Below are 17,581 nucleotides of genomic sequence, written 5' to 3'. Positions count from 1 at the left end.
ATATCTCTTCCAGACAGATAGAGAGTATTAAGAGCTACGATGAAGTTACCCAGGAGTTGTAAAAGCTTGCAGCACCAGGTATTTCCTGGAGGTCTCCCATCCAAGTACTGATCAGGCCCTGCCCCGTTTAGCTTCCGAGATCTGACGAGATCGGGCGCTTTCAGGACAATGTGGCCGCAAGCCAAGAGGCCTGGCTGCATGATGTCTCTTAAAGGCTGGCGGGTATTGACGGAACTTCCAGCAAAAAAAAAAAAAAAAAAAAAAAGAAAAAGAAAAATGGAGGGAAAAATATCAGTGCAGTAATGGGTTTTGAAAGTAGCCGGGTACGTGTACAATTCTTCAATTATATCTCCTCCAGACAGAAAGAGAGTATTAAGAGCTACGATGAAGTTACCCAGGAGACGTAAAAAGCTTGCAGCACCTGGCATTTCCAGGAGGTCACCCATCCATGTACTGACCAGGCCCTGCCCCGTTTAAATTCCAAGATCTGATGAGATCGGGGGCGTTCAGGACGGTGTGGCTGCAAGCCGAGAGGCCTGACTGCATGATGTCTCTTAATGGTTGGCGGGTTGTGACGGAACATCCAGCAAATAAAAAAAAAGAGAAATGGTGGTAAAAATATCAGTGCAGCAAAGGGTGTTGAAAGTAGCCGGGTACGTGTACAATTCTTCAATTATATCTCCTGGAGACAGAAAGAGAGTATTAAGAGCTACGATGAAGTTACCCAGGAGACGTAAAAAGCTTGCAGCACCTGGTATTTCTAGGAGGTCTCCCATCCAAGTACTGACCAGGCCCTGCCCCGTTTGGCTTCCGAGATCTGACGAGATCGGGCGCGTTCAGGACGGTGTGGCCGCAAGCCAAGATGCCTGGCGGCATGATGTCTCTTAAAGGCTGGCGGGTATTGACGGAACAGCCAGCAAAAAAAAAAAGAGAAATGGAGGGAAAAATATCAGTGCAGCTAAGGCTGTTGAAAGTAGCCGGGTACGTGTACAACTCTTCAATTATATCTCCTCCAGACAGAAAGAGAGAATTAAGAGCTACGATGAAGTTACCCAGGAGACGTAAAAAGTTTGCAGCACCTCGTATTTCCAGAAGGTCACCCATAAAAGTACTGACCAGGCCCTGCCCCGTTTAAATTCTGAGATCTGACGAGATCGGGCGCGTTCAGGACGGTGTGGCCGCAAGCCGAGAGGCCTGGCTGCATGATGTCTCTTAATGGCTGGCGGGTATTGACAGAACTTCCAGCAAAAAAAAAAAAAAAAAAAAAGAAAAAGAAAAATGGAGGGAAAAATATCAGTGCAGTAATGGGTTTTGAAAGTAGCCGGGTACGTGTACAATTCTTCAATTATATCTCCTCCGGACAGAAAGAGAGTATTAAGAGCTACGATGAAGTTACCCAGGAGACGTAAAAAGCTTGCAGCACCTGGCATTTCTAGGAGGTCACCCATCCAAGTACTGACCAGGCCCTGCCCCGTTTAAATTCCAAGATCTGATGAGATCGGGGGCGTTCAGGACGGTGTGGCTGCAAGCCAAGAGGCCTGGCTGCATGATGTCTCTTAATGGTTGGCGGGTTTTGACGGAACATCCAACAAATAAAAAAAAAGAGAAATGGTGGTAAAAATATCAGTGCAGCAAAGGGTGTTGAAAGTAGCCAGGTACGTGTACAATTCTTCAATTATATCTCCTCCAGACTGAAAGAGAGTATTAAGAGCTACGATGAAGTTACCCAGGAGACGTAAAAAGCTTGCAGCACCTGGTATTTCCAGGAGGACACCCATCCAAGTACTGACCAGGCCCTGCCCCACTCAGTTTCCGAGATCTTACGAGATCGGACGCGTTCAGGACGGTGTGGCCGCAAGCCGAGATGCCTGGCTGCATGATGTCTCTTAAAGGCTGGCGGATATTGACGGAACTGCCAGCAATAAAAAAAAGAGAAATGGAGGGAGAAATACCAGTGCAGCAAAGGGTGTTGAAAGTAGCCGGGTACGTGTACAATACTTGAATTATATCTCCTCCAGACAGAAAGAGAGTATTAAGAGCTACGATGAAGTTACCCAGGAGACGTAAAAGCTTGCAGCACCAGGTATTTCCAGGAGGTCTCACATTCAAGTACTGACCAGGTCCTGCCCCGTTTAGCTTCCGAGATCTGACGAGATCGGGCATGTTCAGGACGGTGTGGCCGCAAGCCAAGAGGCTTGGCTGCATGATGTCTCTTAAAGGCTGGCGGGTATTGACGGAACTTCCAGCAAAAAATAAAAAATAAATAAATAGAAAAATGGAGGGAAAAATATCAGTGCAGGACAGGGTGTTGAAAGTAGCCGGGTACATGTACTATACTTCAATTATATCTCCTGCAGACTGAATGAGAGTATTAAGAGCTACGATAAACTTACCCAGCAGACGTAAAAAGCTTGCAGCACCTGGTATTTCCAGGAGGTCTCCCATCCAAGTACTGACCAGGCCCTGCCCCGTTTAGCTTCCGAGATCTGACGAGATCGGGCGCGTTCAGGATGGTGTGGCCGCAAGCCGAGATCCTGGCTGCATGATGTCTCTTAAAGGCTGGCGGGTATTGACGGAACTGCCAGCAAAAAAAAAAAAGAGAAATGGAGGGAGAAATACCAGTGCAGCAAAGGGTGTTGAAAGTAGCCGGGTACGTGTACAATACTTGAATTATATCTCCTCCAGACAGAAAGAGAGTATTAAGAGCTACGATGAAGTTACCCAGGTGACGTAAAAAGCTTGCAGCACCTGGTATTTCTAGGAGGTCTCCCATCCAAGTACTGACCAGGCCCTGCCCCGTTTAGCTTCCGAGATCTGACGAGATCGGGCGCATTCAGGACGGTGTGGCCACAAGCCAAGAGGCCTGGCTGCATGATGTCTCTTAAAGGTTGGCGGGTATTGACGGAACTTCCAGCAAAAAAAAAAAGAAAAATAGAGGGAAAAATACCAGTGCAGCAAAGGCTGTTGAAAGTAGCCGGGTACGTGTACAATTCCTCAATTATAACACCTCCAGACAGATAGAGAGAATTAAGAGCTACGATGAAGTTACCCAGGAGACGTAAAAAGCTTGCAGCACCTGGTATTTCTAGGAGGTCTCCCATCCAAGTACTGACCAGGCCCTGCCCCGTTTAGCTTCCGAGATCTGACGAGATCGGGCGCATTCAGGACGGTGTGGCCACAAGCCGAAAGGCCTGGCTGCATGATGTCTCTTTAAGGTTGGCGGGTATTGACGGAACTTCCAGCAAAAAAAAAAAAAAAAAAAATAGAAAAATGGAGGGAAAAATATCAGTGCAGGAAAGGTTGTTGAAAGTAGCCGGGTACGTGTACAATTCTTCAATTATATCTCCTGCAGACTGAAAGAGAGTATTAAGAGCTACGATAAAGTTACCCAGGAGACGTAAAAGCTTGCAGCACCTGGTATTTCCAGGAGGTCTCACATTCAAGTACTGACCAGGTCCTGCCCCGTTTAGCTTCCGAGATCTGACGATATCATGCGCATTCAGGACGGTGTGGCCGAAAGCCAAGAGGCCTGGCTGCATAATGTCTCTTTAAGGCTGGCGGGTATTGACGGAACTTCCAGCAAAAAAAAAAAGAAAAAAGAAAAATGGAGGGAAAAATATCAGTGCAGCAAAGGGTTTTGAAAGTAGCCGGGTACGTGTACAATTTTTCAATAATATCTCCTACAGACTGAAAGAGAGTATTAAGAGCTATGATGAAGTTACCCAGGAGACGTAAAAAGCTTGCAGCACCAGGTATTTCCAGGAGGTCACCCATCCAAGTACTGACCAGGCCCTGCCCCGTTAGCTTCCAAGATCTGATGAGATCGGGCGCGTTCAGGACGGTGTGGCCGCAAGCCAAGAGGCCTGGCTGCATGATGTCTCTTAAAGGCTGGCGGGTATTGACGGAACTGCCAGCAAAAAAAAAAAAGAAAAATAGAGGGAAAAATACCAGTGCAGCAAAGGGTGTTGAAAGTAGCCGGGTACGTGTACAATTCTTCAATTATATATTCTCCAGACAGAAAGAGAGTATTAAGAGCTACGATGAAGTTCCCCAGGAGACGTAAAAAGCTGGCAGCACCTGGTATTTCCAGAAGATCTCCCATCCAAGTACTGACCAGGTCCTGCCCCGTTTAGTTTCCGAGATCTTCCGAGATCGGGCGCGTTCAGGACTGTGTGTCCGCAAGCCGAGAGGCCTGGTTGCATGATGTCTCTTAAAGGCTGGCGGATATTGACGGAACTTCCAGAAATAATAATAAAGAAAAAGAAAAATGGAGGGAAAAATATCAGTGCAGCAATGGGTGTTGAAAGTAGCCGGGTACGTGTACAATTCTTCAATTATATCTCCTCCAGACAGAAAGAGAGTATTAAGAGCTACGATAAACTTACCCAGCAGACGTAAAAAGCTTGCATCACCTGGTATTTCCAGGAGGTCTCCCATCCAAGTACTGACCAGGCCCTGCCCCGTTTAAATTCCGAGATCTGACGAGATCGGGCGCGTTCAGGACGGTGTGGCCGCAAGCCGAGAGGCCTGGCTGCATGATGTCTCTTAATGGCTGGCGGGTATTGACAGAACTTCCAGCAAAAAAAAAAAAAAAAAAAAAAAGAAAAAGAAAAATGAAGGGAAAAATATCAGTGCAGTAATGGGTTTTGAAAGTAGCCGGGTACGTGTACAATTCTTCAATTATATCTCCTCCGGACAGAAAGAGAGTATTAAGAGCTACGATGAAGTTACCCAGGAGACGTAAAAAGCTTGCAGCACAAGGTATTTCCAGGAGTTCTCACATTCAAATACTGACCAGGCCCTGGCCCGTTTAGCTTCCGAGATCTGATGAGATCGGGCGCGTTCAGGACAATGTGTCCGCAAGCCAAGAGGCCTGGCTGCATGATGTCTTTTAAAGGCTGGACGGTATTGACGGAACTTCCAGCAAAAAAAAAAGAAAAAAGAAAAATGGAGGGAAAAATATCTGTGCAGCAAAGGGTGTTGAAAGTCGCCGGGTACGTGTACAATTCTTCAATTATATCTCTTCCAGACAGAAAGAGAGTATTAAGAGCTACGATGAAGTTACTCAGGAGACGTAAGATGCTTGCAGCACCTTTTATTTCCAGCAGGTCTCCCATGCAAGTACTGAACAGGCCCTGCCCCGTTCAGCTTCCGAGGTCTGACGAGATTGGGGGTGTTCAGGGCGGTGTAGCCACAAGCCGAGAGGCCGGGCTGCATGATGTGTCTTAATGGTTGGCGGGTATTGACGGAACTTCCAGCAAAAAAAAAAAAAAAAAAAAAATGGAGGGAAAAATATCAGTGCAGCAATGGGTGTTGAAAGTAGCCGGGTACGTGTACAATACTTGAATTATATCTCCTCCAGACAGAAAGAGAGTATTAAGAGCTACGATGAAGTTACCCAGGAGACGTTATAGCTTGCAGCACCAGGTATTTCCAGGAGGTCTCACATTCAAGTACTGACCAGGTCCTGCCCCGTTTAGCTTCCGAGATCTGACGAGATCGGGCGCGTTCCGGATGGTGTGGCCGCAAGCCGAGACGCCTGGCTGCATGATGTCTCTTAAAGGCTGGCGGGTATTGACGGAACTGCCAGCAAAAAAAAAAAAGAAAAATAGAGGGAAAAATACCAGTGCAGCTAAGGCTGATGAAAGTAGCCGGGTACGTGTACAATTCCTCAATTATAACACCTCCAGACAGATAGAGAGTATTAAGAGCTACGATTAAGTTTCCCAGGAGACGTAAAAAGCTTGCTGCACCAGGTATTTCCTGGAGGTCTCCCATCCAAGTACTGATCAGGCCCTGCCCCGTTTAGATTCCGAGATCTAACGAGATCAGGCGCGTTCAGGACAATGTGGCCGCAAGCCAAAAGGCCTGGCTGCATGATGTCTCTTAAAGGCTGGCGGGTATTGACGGAACTTCCAGCAAAAAAAAAACAAAAAAAAAAGGAAAATGGAGGGAAAAATATCAGTGCAGGAAAGGGTGTTGAAAGTAGCCGGATACGTGTACAATACTTCAATTATATCTCCTCCAGACTGAAAGAGAGTATTAAGAGCTACGATGAAGTTACCCAGGAGACGTAAAAAGCTTGCAGCACCAGGTATTTCCAGGAGGTCACCCAACGAAGTACTGACCAGACCCTGCCCCGTTTAGCTTCCGAGATATGATGAGATCAGGCGCGTTCAGGACGGTGTGGCCGCAAGCCAAGAGACCTGGCTGCATGATGTCTCTTAATGGCTGGCGGGTATTGACGGAACTTCCAGCAAAAAAAAAAAAAAAAAAAAGAAAAAGAAAAATGGAGGGAAAAATATCAGTGCAGTAATGGGTTTTGAAAGTAGCCGGGTACGTGTACAATTCTTCAATTATATCTCCTCCAGACAGAAAGAGAGTATTAAGAGCTACGATGAAGTTACCCAGGAGACAAAAAAGCTTGCAGCACCAGGTATTTCCAGGAGGTCACCCATCCAAGTACTGACCAGGCCCTGCCCCTTTTACTTTCCGAGATCTGACGAGATCGGGCGCGTTCAGGACGGTGTGGCCGCAAGCCAAGAGGCCTGGCTGCATGATGTCTCTTAAAGGCTGGCGGGTATTGACGGAACTTCCAGCAAAAAAAAAACAAAAAAAAAAGGAAAATGGAGGGAAAAATATCAGTGCAGGAAAGGGTGTTGAAAGTAGCCGGATACGTGTACAATACTTCAATTATATCTCCTCCAGACTGAAAGGGAGTATTAAGAGCTACGATGAAGTTACCCAGGAGACAAAAAAGCTTGCAGCACCAGGTATTTCCAGGAGGTCACCCATCCAAGTACTGACCAGGCCCTGCCCCTTTTACCTTCCGAGATCTGGCGTGTTCAGGACGGTGTGGCCGCAAGCCAAGAGGCCTGGCTGCATGATGTCTCTTAAAGGCTGGCGGGTATTGACGGAACTTCCAGCAAATAAAAAACAAAAAAAAAAGGAAAACGGAGGGAAAAATATCAGTGCAGGAAAGGGTGTTGAAAGTAGCCGGGTACGTGTACAATACTTCAATTATATCTCCTCCAGACAGATAGAGAGTATTAAGAGCTACGATGAAGTTACCAGGAGACGTAAAAAGCTTGCAGCACCTGGTATTTCTAGGAGGTCTCCCATCCAAGTACTGACCAGGCCCTGCCCCGTTTAGCTTCCGAGATCTGACGAGATCAGGCGCGTTCAGGATGGTGTGGCCGCAAGCCGAGATGCCTGGCTGCATGATATCTCTTAAAGGCGGGCGGGTATTGACGGAACTGCCAGCGAAAAAAAAAAAGAAAAATGGATGGAAAAATATCAGTGCAGCAAAGGGTGTTGACAGTAGCTGGGTACGTGTACAATTCTTCAATTATATCTCCTCCAGACAGAAAGAGAGAATTAAGAGCTACGATGAAGTTACCAGGAGACGTAAAAAGCTTGCAGCACCTGGTATTTCTAGGAGGTCTCCCATGCATGTACTGACCAGGCCCTGCCCCGTTTAGCTTCCGTGATCTGACGAGATCGGGCGCATTCAGGACGGTGTGGCCACAAGCCGAAAGGCCTGGCTGCATGATGTCTCTTAAAGGTTGGCGGGTATTGACGGAACTTCCAGCCAAAAAAAAAAAAAAAAAAAGAAAAAAGAAAAATGGAGGGAAAAATATCAGTGCAGCAAAGGGTGTTGAAAGTAGCCGGGTACGAGTACAATTCTTCAATTATATCTCCTCCAGACAGATAGAGAGTATTAAGAGCTACGATGAAGTTTCCCAGGAGACGTAAAAAGCTTGCAGCACCAGGTATTTCCAGGAGGTCTCCCATCCAAGTACTGATGAGGCCCTGCCCCGTTTAGCTTCCGAGATCTGACGAGATCGGGCGTGTTCAGGACGGTGTGGCCGCAAGCCAAGAGGCCGGGCTGCATGATGTCTCTTAAAGGCTGGTGGGTATTGACGGAACTTCCAGCAAAAAATAAAAAATAAATAAATAGAAAAATGGAGGGAAAAATATCAGTGCAGGACAGGGTGTTGAAAGTAGCCGGGTACATGTACAATTCTTCAATTATATCTCCTCCAGACTGAATGAGAGTATTAAGAGCTACGCTGAAGTTACCCAGGAGATGTAAAAAGCTTTCAGCACCTGGTATTTCCAGGAGGTCACCCATCCAATTACTGACCAGGCCCTGCCCAGTTTTTCTTCCGAGATCTGACGAGATCTTGCGTCTTCAGGACGGTGTGGCCTCAAGCCAAGAGGCCTGGCTGCATGATGTCTCTTAAAGGCTGGAGGGTATTGATGGAACTTCCAGCAAAAAACAAAAGAAAAAAGAAAAATAGAGGGAAAAATATCAGTGCAGCAAAGCATGTTGAAGGTAGCCGGGTACGTGTACAATTCTTCAATTATATCTCCAGACAGATAGAGAGTATTAAGAGCTACGATAAAGTTACCCAGGAGACGTAAAAGTTGCAGCACCAGGTATTTCCAGGAGGTCTCACATTCAAGTACTGACCAGGTCCTGCCCCGTTTAGCTTCCGAGATCTGACGAGATCGGGCGCGTTCAGGACGGTGTAGCCGCAAGCCGAGACGTCTGGCTGCATGATGTCTCTTAAAGGCTGGCGGGTATTGACGGAACTGCCAGCAAAAAAAAAAAAGAAAAATAGAGGGAAATTTACCAGTGCAGCAAAGGGTGTTGAAAGTAGCCGGGTACGTGTACAATTCTTCAATTATATCTCCTGGAGACAGAAAGAGAGTATTAAGAGCTACGATGAAGTTACCCAGGAGACGTAAAAAGCTTGCAGCACCTGGTATTTCTAGGAGGTCTCCCATCCAAGTACTGACCAGGCCCTGCCCCGTTTAGTTTCCGAGATCTGACGAGATCGGGCGCATTCAGGACGGTGTGGCCACAAGCCAAGAGACCTGGCTGCATGATGTCTCTTAAAGGTTGGCGGGTATTGACGGAACTTCCAGCAAAAAAAAAAAAAAAAAAAGAAAAATGGATGGAAAAATATCAGTGCAGGAAATGGTGTTGGCAGTAGCTGGGTACGTGTACAATACTTCAATTATATCTACTCCAGACAGATAGAGAGTATTAAGAGCTACGATAAAGTTACCCAGGAGACGTAAAAGCTTGCAGCACCAGGTATTTCCAGGAGGTCTCACATTCATGTACTGACCAGGTCCTGCCCCGTTTAGCTTCCGAGATCTGACGAGATCGGGCGCGTTCAGGATGGTGTGGCCGCAAGCCGAGATGCCTGGCTGCATGATGTCTCTTAAAGGCTGGCAGGTATTGACGGAATTTCCAGCAAAAAAAAAAATAAATAAAATAGAAAAATGGAGGGAAAAATATCAGTGCAGGAAAGGGTGTTGAAAGTAGCCGGGTACGTGTACAATTCTTCAATTATATCTCCTGGAGACAGAAAGAGAGTATTAAGAGCTACGATGAAGTTACCCAGGAGACGTAAAAAGCTTGCAGCACCTGGTATTTCTAGGAGGTCTCCCATCCAAGTACTGACCAGGCCCTGCCCCGTTTAGCTTCCGAGATCTGACGAGATCGGGCGCATTCAGGACGGTTTTTCCACAAGCCGAAAGACCTGGCTGCATGATGTCTCTTAAAGGTTGGCGGGTATTGACGGAACTTCCAGCAAAAAAAAAAAAAAAAAAAATAGAAAAATGGAGGGAAAAATATCAGTGCAGGAAAGGGTGTTGAAAGTAGCCGGGTACATGTACAATTCTTCAATTATATCTCCTCCAGACTGAATGAGAGTATTAAGAGCTACGCTGAAGTTACCCAGGAGATGTAAAAAGCTTTCAGCACCTGGTATTTCCAGGAGGTCACCCATCCAATTACTGACCAGGCCCTGCCAAGTTTTTCTTCCGAGATCTGACGAGATCGGGCGCATTCAGGACGGTGTGGCCACAAGCCGAAAGGCCTGGCTGCATGATGTCTCTTAAAGGTTGGCGGGTATTGACGGAACTTCCAGCAAAAAAAAAAAAAAAAAAATAGAAAAATGGAGGGAAAAATATCAGTGCAGGAAAGGGTGTTGAAAGTAGCCGGGTACGTGTACAATTCTTCAATTATATCTCCTGCAGACTGAAAGAGAGTATTAAGAGCTACGATAAAGTTACCCAGGAGACGTAAAAGCTTGCAGCACCTGGTATTTCCAGGAGGTCTCACATTCAAGTACTGACCAGGTCCTGCCCCGTTTAGCTTCCGAGACCTGACGATATCATGCGCGTTCAGGACGGTGTGGCCGAAAGCCAAGAGGCCCGGCTGCATGATGTCTCTTTAAGGCTGGCGGGTATTGACGGAACTTCCAGCAAAAAAAAAAAGAAAAAAGAAAAATGGAGGGAAAAATATCAGTGCAGCAAAGGGTTTTGAAAGTAGCCGGGTACGTGTACAATTCTTCAATAATATCTCCTACAGACTGAAAGAGAGTATTAAGAGCTATGATGAAGTTACCCAGGAGACGTAAAAAGCTTGCAGCACCTGGTATTTCCAGGAGGTCACCCATCCAAGTACTGACCAGGCCCTGCCCCGTTAGCTTCCGAGATCTGATGAGATCGGGCGCGTTCAGGACGGTGTGGCCGCAAGCCAAGAGGCCTGGCTGCATGATGTCTCTTAAAGGCTGGGTATTGACGGATCTTCCAGCAAAAAAAAAAAAAAAAAAAATGGAAAATGGAGGGAAAAATATCAGTGCAGCAAAGGCTGTTGAAAGTAGCCGGGTACGTGTACAATACTTCAATTATATCTCCTCCAGACAGATAGAGAGTATTAAGAGCTACGATAAACTTACCCAGCAGACGTAAAAAGTTTGCAGCACCTGGTATTTCCAGGAGGTCTCCCATCCAAGTACTGACCAGGCCCTGCCCCACTCAGTTTCCGAGATCTTACGAGATCGGACGCGTTCAGGACGGTGTGGCCGCAAGCCGAGATGCCTGGCTGCATGATGTCTCTTAAAGGCTGGCGGGTATTGACGGAACTGCCAGCAAAAAAAAAAAAGAGAAATGGAGGGAGAAATACCAGTGCAGCAAAGGGTGTTGAAAGTAGCCGGGTACGTGTACAATACTTGAATTATATCTCCTCCAGACAGAAAGAGAGTATTAAGAGCTACGATGAAGTTACCCAGGAGACGTAAAAGCTTGCAGCACCAGGTATTTCCAGGAGGTCTCACATTCAAGTACTGACCAGGCCCTGCCCCGTTTAGCTTCCGAGATCTGACGAGATCGGGCGCGTTCAGGATGGTGTGGCCGCAAGCCAAGACGCCTGGCTGCATGATGTCTCTTAAAGGCTGGCGGGTATTGACGGAACTGCCAGCAAAAAAAAAAAAAAAAAAAATAGAGGGAAAAATACCAGTGCAGCAAAGGCTGATGAAAGTAGCCGGGTACGTGTACAATTTCTCAATTATAACACCTCCAGACAGATAGAGAGTATTAAGAGCTACGATGAAGTTTCCCAGGAGACGTAAAAAGCTTGCAGCACCAGGTATTTCCTGGAGGTCTCCCATCCAAGTACTGATCAGGCCCTGCCCCGTTTAGCTTCCGAGATCTAACGAGATCAGGCGCGTTCAGGACAATGTGGCCGCAAGCCAAGAGGCCTGGCTGCATGATGTCTCTTAAAGGCTGGCGGGTATTGACGGAACTTCCAGCAAAAAAAAAAAAAAAAAAAAGAAAAATGGAGGGAAAAATATCAGTGCAGCAAAGGCTGTTGAAAGTAGCCGGGTACGTGTACAATTCTTCAATTATATCTCCTCCAGACAGAAAGAGAGAATTAAGAGCTACGATGAAGTTACCCAGGAGACGTAAAAAGTTTGCAGCACCTCGTATTTCCAGAAGGTAACCCATAAAAGTACTGACCAGGCCCTGCCCCGTTTAAATTCCGAGATCTGACGAGATCGGGCGCGTTCAGGACGGTGTGGCCGCAAGCCGAGAGGCCTGGCTGCATGATGTCTCTTAATGGCTGGCGGGTATTGACGGAACATCCAGCAAAAAAAAAAAAGAGAAATGGAGGGAGAAATACCAGTGCAGCAAAGGGTGTTGAAAGTAGCCGGGTACGTGTACAATTCTTCAATTATATCTCCTGCAGACAGAAAGAGAGTATTAAGAGCTACGATGAAGTTACCCAGGAGACGTAAAAAGCTTGCAGCACCTGGTATTTCTAGGAGGTCAGCCATCCAAGTACTGACCAGACCCTGCCCCGTTTAGCTTCCGAGATCTAACGAGATCAGGCGCGTTCAGGACAATGTGGCCGCAAGCTGAGAGGCCTGGCTGCATGATGTCTCTTAAAGGTTGGCGGGTATTGACGGAACTTCCAGCAAAAAAAAAAAAAAAAAAAGAAAAATGGATGGAAAAATATCAGTGCAGCAAAGGGTGTTGACAGTAGCTGGGTACGTGTACAATACTTCAATTATATCTCCTCCAGACAGATAGAGAGTATTAAGAGCTACGATAAAGTTACCCAGGAGACGTAAAAGCTTGCAGCACCAGGTATTTCCAGGAGGTCTCACATTCATGTACCGACCAGGTCCTGCCCCGTTTAGCTTCCAAGATCTGACGAGATCGGGCGAGTTCAGGATGTCGTGGCCGCAAGCCGAGACGCCTGGCTGCATGATGTCTCTTAAAGGCTGGCGGGTATTGACGGAATTTCCAGCAAAAAAAAAAAAAAAAAAATAGAAAAATGGAGGGAAAAATATCAGTGCAGGAAAGGGTGTTGAAAGTAGCCGGGTACGTGTACAATTCTTCAATTATATCTCCTGGAGACAGAAAGAGAGTATTAAGAGCTACGATGAAGTTACCCAGGAGACGTAAAAAGCTTGCAGCACCTGGTATTTCTAGGAGGTCTCCCATCCAAGCACTGACCAGGCCCTGCCCCGTTTAGCTTCCGAGATCTGACGAGATCGGGCGCATTCAGGACGGTGTGGCCACAAGCCGAAAGGCCTGGCTGCATGATGTCTCTTAAAGGCTGGCAGGTATTGACGGAACAGCCAGCAAAAAAAAAAAAGAAAAATAGAGGGAAAAATACCAGTGCAGCAAAGGGTGTTGAAAGTAGCCGGGTACGTGTACAATTCTTCAATTATATCTTCTCCAGACAGAAAGAGAGTATTAAGAGCTACGATGAAGTTCTCCAGGAGACGTAAAAAGCTGGCAGCACCTGGTATTTCCTGGAGGTCTCACATTTAAGTACTGACCAGGTCCTGCCCCGTTTAGCTTCCGAGATCTGACAAGATCGGGCGCGTTCAGGACGGTGTGGCCGCAAGCCGAGATGTCTGGCTGCATGATGTCTCTTAAAGGCTGGCGGGTATTGACGGAATTTCCAGCAAGAAAAAAAAAAAAAAAAATGGAAAATGGAGGGAAAAATATCAGTGCAGGAAAGGGTGTTGAAAGTAGCCGGGTACGTGTACAATTCTTCAATTATGTCTTCTCCAGACAGAAAGAGAGTATTAAGAGCTACGATGAAGTTCCCCAGGAGACGTTAAAAGCTGGCAGCACCTGGTATTTCCAGGAGATCTCCCATCCAAGTACTGACCAGGCCCTGCCCCGTTTAGTTTCCGAGATCTGACGAGATCGGGCGCGTTCAGGACGGTGTGGCCACAAGCCAAGAGGCCTGGCTGCATGATGTCTCTTAAAGACTGACGGGTATTGACGGAACTTCCAGCAAAAAAAAAATGGATAAAGAAAAATGGAGGGAAAAATATCAGTGCAGCAATGGGTGTTGAAAGTAGCCGGGTACGTGTACAATACTTCAATTATATCTCCTCCAGACAGAAAGAGAGTATTAAGAGCTACGATGAACTCACCTAAAGGATTATTAGGAACACCATTCTAATACTGTGTTTGACCCCCTTTCGCCTTCAGAACTGCTTTAATTCTACGTGGCATTGCTTCAACAAGGTGCTGAAAGCATTCTTTAGAAATGTTGGCCCATATTGATAGGATAGCATTTTGCAGTTGATGGAGATTTGTGGGATGCACATCCAGGGCACGAAGCTCCCGTTCCACCACATCCCAAAGATGCTCTATTGGGTTGAGATCTGGTGACTGTGGGGGCCAGTTTAGTACAGTGAACTCATTGTCATGTTCAAGAAACCAATTTGAAATGATTCGACCTTTGTGACATGGTGCATTATCCTGCTGGAAGTAGCCATCAGAGGATGGGTACATGGTGGTCAAAAAGGGATGGACATGGTCAGAAACAATGCTCAGGTAGGCCGTAGCATTTAAACGATGCCCAATTGGCACTAAGGGGCCTAAAGTGTGCCAAGAAGACATCCCCCACACCATTTCACCACCACCACCAGCCTGCACAGTGGTAACAAGACATGATGGATCCATGTTCTCATTCTGTTTACGCCAAATTCTGACTCTACCATCTGAATGTCTCACCTCTTTTTCCTATTTGTAGTGGAGATGAGTGGTACCCGGTGGGGTCTTCTGCTGTTGTAGCCCATCCGCCTCAAGGTTGTACGTGTTGTGGCTTCACAAATGCTTTGCTGCATACCTTGTTTGTAACGAGTGGTTATTTCAGTCAAAGTTGCTCTTCTATCAGCTTGAATCAGTCGGCCCATTCTCCTCTGACCTCTAGCATCAACAAGGCATTTTCGCCCACAGGACTGCCGCATACTGGATGTTTTTCCCTTTTCACACCATTCTTTGTAAACCCTAGAAATGGTTGTGCGTGAAAATCCCAGAAACTGAGCAGATTGTGAAATACTCAGACCGGCCCGTCTGGCACCAACAACCATGCCACGCTCAAAATTGCTTAAATCACCTTTCATTCCCATTCAGACATTCAGTTTGGAGTTCAGGAGATTGTCTTGACCAGGACCACACCCCTAAATGCATTGAAGCAACTGCCATGTGATTGGTTGATTAGATAATTGCATTAATGAGAAATTGAACAGGTGTTCCTAATAATCCTTTAGGTGAGTGTATATGTATGTATGTGTATGTATGTCCAATTGCTTTGACAATACAAATGAAATGAATTGAGAGAGAGAGAGAGAGAGAGAGAGAGAGAGGAATATGAGCTCCTAAAAAACATTTGTTTTTATACATAAGCGGATTTAATTTGTGATTTACAAATGAATATATAGCACTATAAACATACACAGAAGACATGGAATAGAAATTCAGAAGAAAAAGTATTCAAAAAATAATAATTTTAAGAGAAACACAAAAAGAAGAAAGCAGAGAGACAGTTCAGGAAGAAAAGTCAGAAAAGAAAAGCTGAAGACAAGAATTGGAGGTAAGAGACAAATAATTAAACAAAAAAATATGTATTAATAAAATAAATAAGCATTCTCAGTAGTTGACTCAGCCAATGAAAATGCAGAGCTCCGATTTGAATAGAGTGACAGTAGGAGAGAGCCCAACTGCCACTGAGACTGATAGAAATCTATCGAACAGCAGTCTGACTGCAGAGCTGCCTTTTGAAATCCGATACCCTGAAGACATTCGCTCTGCACAGGCTAAGAAGGACTACAAACAAGCTGTGATGAGAGCATCTCCTGAGACCCTCATCCTAGACTACACCGGTAAAGGAGAAAACAGGGTCAAGAACAATCTACTGTTCTACACCGCCTTTCACAAAACCCTGTGCCAGACATACCCCAATAACAACAAGAGGGGCATTAGCAGAGGCAGGCAGATCTCAGTGCTGGTAGAGAAAGACACAGACAGTGTGATGCTCACTTTTAATGTATACCACAACGGGACCATCATGGTGCAGGGCAGCGAGAGCAGCCTGGACCAATTAGCTCTCGGCTTCCACACCTCAAAGCAGCAGACTGAGGTAGAGAAACAAGAGCCAGAGCCGGCCACCCTGCAGTCTGCCCCCAGCCACACGGAGCCAGACAGTGCCCCATCTCCCACAGACTGCCCCCCTGTCTCCCCAAAACTCTCCAGCAACATTAAAACACTAAAGGAATGCCTATCAGTGCTGGAGCTGGAGTTTGCGGAGTTCAGGGACTAAAGATGCAGCACAAGGCTGAGATCCATGAGCTGAGAGCAGCAGTGAGAGACCTGGAGGAGCAGAGCCAAACCCTGAGGACGGAGCTGCGCAGAGCGAGGGAGGAGCTGACCAGGACACCCCAGCACAGCCAGCTAAGGAGCCTGCAGAGCCAGCTGGAGGAGCTAAGAGAGGAGCTACACATCACTGGAGCACAGAGACTGCACTGCACTGAACCCACAACACCTCCAACCCCTGACACCTCCAACACTGATGCACCCACTGATCCACCCACACTCCCCACCACTCCTGACACCCCCACTATCACCAGACCTGCCACTAATACACAAACCCCTGAAACGCCACTCCCCCAAAACACACCCGCTGCCCCCACCACTCCCGACGCAAACCCGGAGTGGCAGGTCAACACAGAGGTGGTCATTCTGAGCGACTCCAATGGGAAGTTCCTGGATGAGAGGCGCCTCTTCCCTGGGTGAAAAGTGAAAAAGCTTTGGTGCCCGACAGCACAGAGAGCCCTGGAGCTGCTCTCCAAGAGGAGGCTGTGCCAGGTCAAACACATCCTCATCCACACCGGCACTAACGACCTGAGTGCCCGCAGGGGCGATGTGGCCTCAGCCCTGAGACAGGTGGCAACGAAAGCCACAGAGGAATTCCCAACTGCCAAAATCACCATCTCCACACTGCTGCCCCGCACAGACGTGCCCCTGCACATCATCCAGGCCATCAACGCAGAAGTGTCCCGAAGATGTGCCCTCCTCCCCAACGTACACCTGGCACACCACTGAGACATCCAGCCACATCACCTGTATGACCACGTCCACCTCAACAAGACGGGTGTGAGGATCTTCGCAAAGGTCCTCAAGGACACAACCCTGGGCCGAAACCCCACACACCCCCACCCCATATCTTGTTCATTTTCCAAAATACTTCAATTTTTGCCCTCTATCTGTTTCACTTCATCCTTTATTGACCTCTTGCTGTTGTAGTATTGAAAAAAGCTCTTTGCATTCGTTATAGAGCTATGTTTCTTTCTATTTCCCTCTTTGCTTTCCTGATCCCTTTCTTAAGATCTATTTGCAGTTCACCATATTCTTTGTATTTTGTTTAGTCTCTATCCCTTTTGTATGCGCTATACCACATTTTCTCTCTCTTCAAATTTTTTTGCATACTTCCATTAAACCATTTTGGCCAATGTTTTTTGGTCCTCAATTTGCTAAGTTTTGGTATAAATTTCTCCTGAGCCTCAAGTAGTATATTCTTAAATATACCCATCCATTTTCAACTGAATCTGATCCAGTGTGCTCCAGTCTACCTCTTCCAAGTGTCGCCTCATACCTTCAAGGTTTGCTTTTCTAAAATTGTAGACCATTGCTTTAGACTTGGGCCTTGTTTCTAGAAAGAATGCCTCAAAGATGACCATATTGTGATCACAGTTTGCTATTGATTCTATAACTAATGTCCCTCTGACTCTATCTAACATCTCGGTTATTTGAAGGGAAATCTGTCAAGGTCACTGTTAAGGTACAACGCTTCAGTTGAAGCAGCCCTTCGGATCCCAGTGAATCGGGCAGTCAGGCCAGTCAGCGTTTCAGCTACAGGGGAGACTTTTCAGCAGGAGACGAGCGCTCGGGAAGAAAAATGCACAGACAC

The 17,581-nt window shown here is 46.7% G+C and overlaps 12 non-coding genes and 28 pseudogenes across 12 annotated transcripts; all 40 read right to left on the bottom strand.

Annotated features, from left to right (window-relative positions):
• Positions 1 to 63: 63 nt before the first annotated feature.
• LOC136762657 (5S ribosomal RNA) lies at positions 64 to 182 on the bottom strand. Its single transcript, XR_010820851.1, has one exon. It is a non-coding gene; the product is annotated as a 5S ribosomal RNA (ribosomal RNA).
• Positions 183 to 409: 227 nt separating this feature from the next.
• LOC136761131 (uncharacterized) lies at positions 410 to 528 on the bottom strand (annotated as a pseudogene).
• Positions 529 to 739: 211 nt separating this feature from the next.
• On the bottom strand, positions 740 to 858 carry LOC136762438 (5S ribosomal RNA). Its single transcript, XR_010820637.1, has one exon. It is a non-coding gene; the product is annotated as a 5S ribosomal RNA (ribosomal RNA).
• A 209-nt stretch (positions 859 to 1,067) lies between these two features.
• On the bottom strand, positions 1,068 to 1,186 carry LOC136761775 (uncharacterized; annotated as a pseudogene).
• Positions 1,187 to 1,411: 225 nt separating this feature from the next.
• On the bottom strand, positions 1,412 to 1,530 carry LOC136760942 (uncharacterized; annotated as a pseudogene).
• A 211-nt stretch (positions 1,531 to 1,741) lies between these two features.
• Positions 1,742 to 1,860, bottom strand: LOC136761532 (uncharacterized; annotated as a pseudogene).
• Positions 1,861 to 2,068: 208 nt separating this feature from the next.
• On the bottom strand, positions 2,069 to 2,187 carry LOC136761145 (uncharacterized; annotated as a pseudogene).
• A 221-nt stretch (positions 2,188 to 2,408) lies between these two features.
• Positions 2,409 to 2,527, bottom strand: LOC136760779 (5S ribosomal RNA). The gene has a single exon (XR_010820287.1). It is a non-coding gene; the product is annotated as a 5S ribosomal RNA (ribosomal RNA).
• A 209-nt stretch (positions 2,528 to 2,736) lies between these two features.
• Positions 2,737 to 2,855, bottom strand: LOC136762022 (5S ribosomal RNA). Its single transcript, XR_010820425.1, has one exon. It is a non-coding gene; the product is annotated as a 5S ribosomal RNA (ribosomal RNA).
• Positions 2,856 to 3,064: 209 nt separating this feature from the next.
• LOC136762010 (5S ribosomal RNA) lies at positions 3,065 to 3,183 on the bottom strand. The gene has a single exon (XR_010820423.1). It is a non-coding gene; the product is annotated as a 5S ribosomal RNA (ribosomal RNA).
• Positions 3,184 to 3,402: 219 nt separating this feature from the next.
• Positions 3,403 to 3,521, bottom strand: LOC136762166 (uncharacterized; annotated as a pseudogene).
• A 216-nt stretch (positions 3,522 to 3,737) lies between these two features.
• LOC136762677 (5S ribosomal RNA) lies at positions 3,738 to 3,855 on the bottom strand. The gene has a single exon (XR_010820870.1). It is a non-coding gene; the product is annotated as a 5S ribosomal RNA (ribosomal RNA).
• Positions 3,856 to 4,065: 210 nt separating this feature from the next.
• Positions 4,066 to 4,184, bottom strand: LOC136762207 (uncharacterized; annotated as a pseudogene).
• Positions 4,185 to 4,400: 216 nt separating this feature from the next.
• Positions 4,401 to 4,519, bottom strand: LOC136760666 (uncharacterized; annotated as a pseudogene).
• A 227-nt stretch (positions 4,520 to 4,746) lies between these two features.
• LOC136761548 (uncharacterized) lies at positions 4,747 to 4,865 on the bottom strand (annotated as a pseudogene).
• Positions 4,866 to 5,080: 215 nt separating this feature from the next.
• LOC136762099 (uncharacterized) lies at positions 5,081 to 5,199 on the bottom strand (annotated as a pseudogene).
• Positions 5,200 to 5,412: 213 nt separating this feature from the next.
• LOC136761083 (uncharacterized) lies at positions 5,413 to 5,531 on the bottom strand (annotated as a pseudogene).
• Positions 5,532 to 5,741: 210 nt separating this feature from the next.
• LOC136761842 (uncharacterized) lies at positions 5,742 to 5,860 on the bottom strand (annotated as a pseudogene).
• Positions 5,861 to 6,079: 219 nt separating this feature from the next.
• Positions 6,080 to 6,198, bottom strand: LOC136761236 (uncharacterized; annotated as a pseudogene).
• Positions 6,199 to 6,421: 223 nt separating this feature from the next.
• Positions 6,422 to 6,540, bottom strand: LOC136760887 (uncharacterized; annotated as a pseudogene).
• Positions 6,541 to 6,758: 218 nt separating this feature from the next.
• Positions 6,759 to 6,867, bottom strand: LOC136762096 (uncharacterized; annotated as a pseudogene).
• Positions 6,868 to 7,085: 218 nt separating this feature from the next.
• LOC136762431 (5S ribosomal RNA) lies at positions 7,086 to 7,204 on the bottom strand. Its single transcript, XR_010820630.1, has one exon. It is a non-coding gene; the product is annotated as a 5S ribosomal RNA (ribosomal RNA).
• A 209-nt stretch (positions 7,205 to 7,413) lies between these two features.
• On the bottom strand, positions 7,414 to 7,532 carry LOC136761439 (uncharacterized; annotated as a pseudogene).
• A 225-nt stretch (positions 7,533 to 7,757) lies between these two features.
• LOC136760644 (5S ribosomal RNA) lies at positions 7,758 to 7,876 on the bottom strand. The gene has a single exon (XR_010820263.1). It is a non-coding gene; the product is annotated as a 5S ribosomal RNA (ribosomal RNA).
• A 221-nt stretch (positions 7,877 to 8,097) lies between these two features.
• LOC136762119 (uncharacterized) lies at positions 8,098 to 8,216 on the bottom strand (annotated as a pseudogene).
• Positions 8,217 to 8,427: 211 nt separating this feature from the next.
• LOC136761573 (uncharacterized) lies at positions 8,428 to 8,546 on the bottom strand (annotated as a pseudogene).
• Positions 8,547 to 8,756: 210 nt separating this feature from the next.
• On the bottom strand, positions 8,757 to 8,875 carry LOC136760630 (5S ribosomal RNA). Its single transcript, XR_010820249.1, has one exon. It is a non-coding gene; the product is annotated as a 5S ribosomal RNA (ribosomal RNA).
• A 216-nt stretch (positions 8,876 to 9,091) lies between these two features.
• On the bottom strand, positions 9,092 to 9,210 carry LOC136761190 (uncharacterized; annotated as a pseudogene).
• A 220-nt stretch (positions 9,211 to 9,430) lies between these two features.
• LOC136760900 (uncharacterized) lies at positions 9,431 to 9,549 on the bottom strand (annotated as a pseudogene).
• A 220-nt stretch (positions 9,550 to 9,769) lies between these two features.
• Positions 9,770 to 9,888, bottom strand: LOC136761606 (uncharacterized; annotated as a pseudogene).
• Positions 9,889 to 10,441: 553 nt separating this feature from the next.
• LOC136762377 (5S ribosomal RNA) lies at positions 10,442 to 10,559 on the bottom strand. Its single transcript, XR_010820578.1, has one exon. It is a non-coding gene; the product is annotated as a 5S ribosomal RNA (ribosomal RNA).
• Positions 10,560 to 10,775: 216 nt separating this feature from the next.
• On the bottom strand, positions 10,776 to 10,894 carry LOC136761652 (uncharacterized; annotated as a pseudogene).
• A 209-nt stretch (positions 10,895 to 11,103) lies between these two features.
• On the bottom strand, positions 11,104 to 11,222 carry LOC136762649 (5S ribosomal RNA). Its single transcript, XR_010820843.1, has one exon. It is a non-coding gene; the product is annotated as a 5S ribosomal RNA (ribosomal RNA).
• Positions 11,223 to 11,434: 212 nt separating this feature from the next.
• LOC136761058 (uncharacterized) lies at positions 11,435 to 11,553 on the bottom strand (annotated as a pseudogene).
• Positions 11,554 to 11,771: 218 nt separating this feature from the next.
• On the bottom strand, positions 11,772 to 11,890 carry LOC136761580 (uncharacterized; annotated as a pseudogene).
• Positions 11,891 to 12,100: 210 nt separating this feature from the next.
• Positions 12,101 to 12,219, bottom strand: LOC136761549 (uncharacterized; annotated as a pseudogene).
• Positions 12,220 to 12,435: 216 nt separating this feature from the next.
• On the bottom strand, positions 12,436 to 12,554 carry LOC136762198 (uncharacterized; annotated as a pseudogene).
• A 219-nt stretch (positions 12,555 to 12,773) lies between these two features.
• On the bottom strand, positions 12,774 to 12,892 carry LOC136760636 (5S ribosomal RNA). Its single transcript, XR_010820255.1, has one exon. It is a non-coding gene; the product is annotated as a 5S ribosomal RNA (ribosomal RNA).
• Positions 12,893 to 13,102: 210 nt separating this feature from the next.
• Positions 13,103 to 13,221, bottom strand: LOC136761760 (uncharacterized; annotated as a pseudogene).
• A 219-nt stretch (positions 13,222 to 13,440) lies between these two features.
• On the bottom strand, positions 13,441 to 13,559 carry LOC136761073 (uncharacterized; annotated as a pseudogene).
• Between the last annotated feature and the right edge of the window lie 4,022 nt (positions 13,560 to 17,581).

Source organism: Amia ocellicauda, chromosome 10 (genome assembly GCF_036373705.1).
Source record: "Amia ocellicauda isolate fAmiCal2 chromosome 10, fAmiCal2.hap1, whole genome shotgun sequence".
In the NCBI taxonomy this organism is placed as follows: domain Eukaryota; kingdom Metazoa; phylum Chordata; class Actinopteri; order Amiiformes; family Amiidae; genus Amia; species Amia ocellicauda.
This window is presented reverse-complemented; position numbering and strand designations above follow the sequence as displayed.